Source organism: Diaphorina citri, unplaced genomic scaffold (assembly GCF_000475195.1).
Source record: "Diaphorina citri unplaced genomic scaffold, Diaci psyllid genome assembly version 1.1 scaffold2322, whole genome shotgun sequence".
NCBI lineage: Eukaryota > Metazoa > Arthropoda > Insecta > Hemiptera > Psyllidae > Diaphorina > Diaphorina citri.
In genome coordinates this window covers 24357-31757 of record NW_007379746.1, presented here as the reverse complement: position 1 = coordinate 31757, position 7401 = coordinate 24357, and positions in this window count along the sequence as shown.

Genomic DNA, 7401 nt, shown 5'->3' with positions numbered 1-7401 from the left:
TAATATTCCATAGTTTACTGATCCAACCTCCAACTTCTCCGGGCAAATTCAATCTCGCGCTGCCAAAATTTGAAGATGGACCCATTAGATTTAAGTTTTTATTGAACAAAAAGTAGAAATCTCTCCCAACAAAACTAACAAGTCTAGGGTCTGGTGTCTGATATTTACAAATTGTTTTCAGTTTTAACCACAACATAACGATGTTGGGCAATTAAAGCGCTGTTAGTTTATTTTTTTTTTTGTTTTTTTTTTTTTTTTTTTTAATTTATGTAGGTTTGTGTAGGTATTGGATTTATGTAGGTATTGGATTTTTCAAGATTTAGTACGCAATTATGTATGCCATCATTTTCAACAGTGGAAGATCAAAGAAGCCCCCAGAGACCGTAGAAAACTACAAAATTAGCTACATAAATACAAACTAACTGTCCAATCTGTCCATGTCCTACATAGGTAGATATGTGATTCGCTAATCTACAATGGCTACAAATTTATCTTGCATCCTGACATTCCCAAAAGGCAAAACAGAAAACAACATTCCCATCTGTTCGAAATCAAAGTACAAAGCACACACACACAGATGAGCGGAACTTTGAAATCTTTTAATTAGTGGTCATCGTCATGCTAAGGGGATCTAACACCTTCGTAAAGGTCACAGTTGCCTCCCAGCAGGACGTCTTTACTCACTTTACTCTGTGAATACTTGGCGTGAATACGTCTTTACTCACTTTACTGGTGAATATCTACTCGTGAATATGTTTACCTCTTTTTCTGCTCTGAACAAACTCAACAAAGCCGAAAAATTATCAGGACGTCTTTACTCACTTTACTCTGTGAATACTTGGCGTGAATACGTCTTTACTCACTTTACTGGTGAATATCTACTCGTGAATATCTTTACCTCTTTTTCTGCTCTGAAAAAACTCAACAAAGCCGAAAAAATACCTAGACCTACTTAAAGTTAAAAAGTAGAGACAAATTTAGGTCAAACTCTGTAAAACACAACAGGGTCAAGTCAGGGTGACGGTATATCACTGCTGTTTGCTAAGCACTGAGGATAGGTCGCCCTCATTTGGATCCCCCAGTATGGGTTAGTAGTTAGTAACTGAACAAGCGAAGTGAGTTTTAAGCTTTTACTAGACAATTTTGTATTTTAGTTTGTCTGTCCGTACATAATTTATGAAAGTAGAGACAAATTTAGGTCAAACTCTGTAAAACACAACAGGGTCAAGTCAGGGTGACGGTATATCACTGCTGTTTGCTGAGGACTAAGGATAGGTCGTCCTCATTTGGATCCCCCAGTATGGGTTAGTAACTGAACAAGCGAAGTGAGTTTCGTTAGGATTATTGAGATATTGGGAAAAATTCTACAATGCTGCAGTGAGCACCAAAGTTGTGATAAAATAACACAAAGAAACTGCATTTTTTATCAGGATTGGAATTCCTAATCTTGTATGTACATATAATCAAAATTTCAAAGTAGTCTCCTGTGAAAGTCGTGTCATCAGTAATATGAAAGTTCAAACACAATTATTATTGAGCTAAAAAACAAAGAGATACCTCGTTTTCTTGTCCATAAGGGTATTCAGATTAAACCTTGTATTTGTAATAATTGCTCATAACAAAAGGTTCCAGTCAACTTCAGACTTCGAACTTCGAGTTCAATTTCCACAGTCACAACAAAAACCAGCAGTCCAGCAGACAACTATAGCAGCGCATAGCGACCGGTGCCAGCATGGTAGGTAAACATTGGATGTTAGGATTATTGAGATATTGGGAAAAATTCTACAATGCTGCAGTGAACACCAAAGTTGTTATCAGGATTGAAATTCCTAATCTTGTATGTACATATAGTCAAAATTTCGAGGAAACTTCTTCATTAGATTTTGGGATCGATCGGTCCCTTGCGGAAACCGTAAGGGCCTTCAGGTATAAGATAAAGCGCATGATTAGGATAAGAAATGTAAACGTGTGGTCTTATCCCACCTCGCACCTAGTAAGCTAGACGCCAGGGCAAAGCCCACGGCCTCTTTGTCGCTTCCTTGTGGTTCAACCAAGATTTTTCTTGTCCATAAGGGTATTCAGATTAAACCTTGTATTTGTAATAATTGCTCATAACAAAAGGTTCCAGTCAACTTCAGACTTCGAGTTCAATTTTCACAGTCACAACAAAAACCAGCAGTCCAGCAGACAACTATAGCACCAGGAGATATTACCATTCGCATATTTCCAAACCTAATCATTTCAAACTTCAATGTCCATTTTTGGCGTTAGATAATTGGCTCCGACGCTCGCGTTCGACCCTTATACGGCCGACTCTGTGGCCATTTTTTCGCCCAAGTTGCGCGCATACATTCACCTGTGTATTGGAGAAAGTTCTTTGTCAAGTTTAAATAGAAAGTTGAAGTTACCTCACCGTCATCACTACATGAAGAAATATAGACGTGAACTTTGGAATCAAATTCCGCAGCCGGATTGGTTCGAGATACAAAGTGCTAGGATCTCGTCAGATTGGAATCAAAACAAGATGATGTTGCCAGAACTACACGTAATCATTGTGGTTCTGATAACATGGTGTGGACTAACAGCCTCATCTTTCAATATTAGGATCTTTGATTTTGAAGTTCATAGAGAAACCAGAAGTAAACATGATACAAGAAGACGTGTGGTGCAAACAAGGCATTATACAAAATTCTAGCTTATTTTGAAGATGTACAGCCTCATCTTTCAATATTAGGATCTTTGATTTTGAAGTTCATAGAGAAACCAGAAGTAAACATGATACAAGACGTGTGGTGCAAACAAGGCATAACAGTTAGGATGAATATTGAAAAAGATTCAAAAGGTATTAAATACAAAATTCTAGCTTATTTTGAAGATATACATTTACTTTATTCAAGAATTCTTCCTTGATAGTTTACCTAACTTGCCTACAAGTTCACTAAGAGGCCACAGTTGTTCTGATTGAAGTGTCTCTTCAAGTATTCTACGAGTATTACAAAGACCAGTATATTACTATATTCATTCAGTATTGTATTACCAGTGAAACAGTTAACTTCTCTATCTGCCTAGGTATATTTTGTTACCATTCAACGTGTGACAGACACCGAAGCGAATACAATAGTCCGTCCCTTATACCTTTTTATTACTATTGTAATAATAAAGGAAGGACGGACTAAAAAGCTGAGATTCTAAAAAAAAAAGAAGAATTGAATTATGACGAACGTTGAGAGGAGAATCTTTGTACACATTTTTTACTGCTCTTCCTGGGGAGTTTAAGATTCATTTTCTTCCTCGCCAAAAGACTTGGGAAATATGAGGAAGAACCTTCAGGGTGAATGGCCTGAGATAGTTCAGTCTTACTAGACAACTTGCCTACAAGTTCACTAAGAGGCCACAGTTGTTCTGATTGAAGTGTCTCTTCAAGTATTCTACGAGTATGACAAAGACCAGTATGTTACTATATTCAGTATTGTATTACCAGTGAAACAGTTAACTCCTCTATCTAGGAGATTTTGTCTATTTGTAGAATATTCACCATCATCAATTTCGTTATCTTATATTAGGCTTGTACATACCTGAAACAGAAGAAAGTGACTTGGAGTGGTTTCATCCCTAGAGACTTCCAGAGATAGGTACGTAATCAATGTTCAAAATTGGCAAGTTCTTTTGAAAAGTTTTCCCTTCAGATGACAAACGAAATATTAAAATTCAGAATGTAAACTTAAGAAGGAATGGACTTCATACATAACTTCCAAGTAGTAATTCTATTTTCAAAGAAGAATTGGGAACTTTTGAAGAACCAGGAAGAAAATCGGCCACGAAAGCATCCCAAGTGAAGCGATTCTTCCGCGTTTTGTGATGAGACAAAATGACCAGCTTGAAGCATCATGTGCACTGAGACATGAATGTCAATGTGAGTGCTGCTGAACCTATACTAGGAATCACAGAACGAATCAGCGATGGTTTCAATGTAGCGTTAATTCTATGTCAACTCTCCAAATATCACAATGTCAGGATCAAGGAAACTTGTCGGAAATTTGAGTGATAATGATAATATGAACTTTGCTATCTTTCGGATTTGAAAGACTCACCGCAACGAGAAAAGATTGTAATCCTAGTACATCTCTTGATTCACAAAAAAGTTACAGTCATTCATCCAGATGTCACTAAAACTAAAACTAATACAAATCATTCGAGTACGAATCACAACGCTACCTAGAATTTTATTTTAGAAGACTTTACGGTAGCAAACAGTTCAAGGAAGTTTTGTTTAGAGAGCAACTGAAATCTCTGAATAATTGGCGTCAGTTGACACTATTAAGAAACCTAGAGCCTCATCTTTCAATATTAGGATCTTTGATTTTGAAGTTCATAGAGAAACCAGAAGTAAACATGATACAAGACGTGTGGTGCAAACATAACAGTTAGGATGAATATTGAAAAAGATTCAAAAGGTATTATACAAAACTCTAGCTTATTTTGAAGATGTACATTTACTTTATTCAAGAATTCTTCCTTGATAGTTTACCTAACTTGCCCACAAGTTCACTAAGAGGCCACAGTTGTTCTGATTGAAGTGTCTCTTCAAGTATTCTACGAGTATGACAAAGACCAGTATATTCAGTATTGTATTACCAGTGAAACAGTTAACTTCTCTATCTGCCTAGGTATATTTTGTTACCATTCAACGTGTCATCTAGGAGATTTTGTCTATTTGTAGAATATTCACCATCATCAATTTCGTTATCTTATAGGCTTGTACATACCTGAAACAGAAGAAAGACAAAATCGGTTAGAATATCAAGTTTCAAGTTATCAGTGAAAATATTGAATATCAAGATGCCATAATAAACAGACAAAATTGGTAATGTAGTGTCTTCCAAAATAAAACACTAAACATCAAAGTGAATAAAAAACTTGTGAAGCAATCCATAAACAAGGCTTATAAAGAGGTTTATGGACGTTTTCCATAGGGTCATTTGTGTGTAGATGTGATTTTCAGCCATATGAAAATATCGACACTCTACAACTGCGTACCTAAAACCCTTGGGTGTGTTAGAATATCAAGTTTCAAGTTATCAGTGAAAATATTGAATATCAAGATGCCATAATAAACAGACAAAATTGGTAATGTAGTGTCTTCTAAAATAAAACACTAAACATCAAAGTGAATAAAAAACTTGTGAAGCAATCCATAAACAAGGCTTATGTCAGTGAAAATATTGAATATCAAGATGCCATAATAAACAGACAAAATTGGTAATGTAGTGTCTTCCAAAATAAAACACTAAACATCAATGTGAATAAAAAACTTGTGAAGCAATCCATAAACAAGGCTTATAAAGAGATTTATGGACGTTTTCCATAGGGTCATTTGTGTGTAGATGTGATTTTCTGCCATATGAAAATATCGACACTCTACAACTGCGTACCTAAAACCCTTGGGTGTTTGGACGTTTTCCATAGGGTCATTTGTGTGTAGATGTGATTTTCTGCCATATGAAAATATCGACACTCTACAACTGCGTACCTAAAACCTTTGGGTGTGTTATGGTTAACACTTAGCAGGGTTAGCAATTGTATTGTGGGTGGGGCACTCTTCTGTCAATCATCAACACTTGTTCTGCATATTTGGCAACATCGGTTGATCATATTTGGCAACCTCTTTTTCCTTCGCAATCCCAGCTCAGGGCCGAGTTCCATGAACAAACTTCGCACTTTGTATTTTGCACTTCGGAAAAGTTCTGACATACTACTATCCATTATTAAACAAGAAAAACCCCTTAAAACCCTGATAAAATGATTATGTATAATCTTTGCATAACCTTTAAAACTTTGTACAACCAACGAGAGTACCAGAAAGTAACCATTATGTACGAGTGGGTATAACAATAGAAGCCTGATGGGTTCGCAATCCCAGCTCAGGGCCGAGTTCCATGAACAAACTTCGCACTTTGTATTTTGCACTTCGCAAAAGTTCTGACATACTACTATCCATTATTAAACAAGAAAAACCCCTTAAAACCCTGATAAAATGATTATGTATGATCTTTGCATAACCTTTAAAACTTTGTACACCCAACGAGAGTACCAGAAAGTAACCATTATGTACGAGTGGGTATAACAATAGAAGCCTGATGATCGGGTCATTGGAGACTCCATAGTAGCCCTTTTTGTGGGCAAACCACATAGGTAAAGTCACCATTCCCTACAACACTTGCTGTGACGTCACAAAATTGCGAAATTTGAAGTCCCGAGTTGTAAATTCGCTTTGCAAAAGACTTGGGAAATATGAGGAAGAACCTTCAGGGTGAATGGCCTGAGATAGTTCAGTCTTACTAGACACCTAGCAAAAGACTTGGGAAATATGAGGAAGAACCTTCAGGGTGAATGGCCTGAGATAGTTCAGTCTTACTAGACACCTAGACCTAGACAGTTCCACTTGATGAGCTAGGTCTTAGAAGGACAGGATGACTTGGAGTGGTTTCATCCCTAGAGACTTCCAGAGATAGGTACGTAATCAATGTTCAAAATTGGCAAGTTCTTTTGAAAAGTTTTCTCTTCAGATGACAAACGAAATATTAAAATTCAGAATGTAAACTTAAGAAGTTCTTGGTGGAATGGACTTCATAACTTCCAAGTAGTAATTCTATTTTCAAAGAAGAATTGGAAACTTTTGAAGAACCAGGAAGAAAATCGGCCACGAAAGCATCCCAAGTGAAGCGATTCTTCCGCGTTTTGTGATGAGACAAACTGACCAGCTTGAAGCATCATGTGCACTGAGACATGAATGTCAATGTGAGTGGTACCTGAACCTATGCTCAGAATCATGAAAACAGAACGAATCAGCGATGGTTTCAATGTAGCGTTAATTCTATGTCAACTCTCCAAACATCACAATGTCAGGATCAAGGAAACTTTGTCGGAAGTTTGAGTGACAACATGAACTCGGCTATCTTTCGGATTTGGAAGACTCACCGCAACGAGAAAAGATTGTAATCATAGTACATCTCTTGATTCACGAAGAAGTTACAGTCATTCATCCAGATGTCACTAAAACTATAACTAATACAAATCATTCGAGTACGAATCTGTACGAATCACAACGCTACCTAGAATTTTATTTTAGAAGACTTTACGGTAGCAAACAGTTCAAGGCAGTCGTGTTAGAGAGCAACTGAAATCGCTGAATAATTGGCGTCAGTTGACACTATTAAGAAACCTAGTACATATGTATAGTACACAGACAACTTATTCTGGTGTTCTCTATTCACACAAGAAGTGTTTATTAGAAAGGAGAGTGATGTACGTTTTCAGTCACACCGGTAAATCGTTTGATTCAACAAAAATTGAGAGAAAGCCTCTTCATGTTTAAAACTGTACTTCAAACCGTACCTCGTG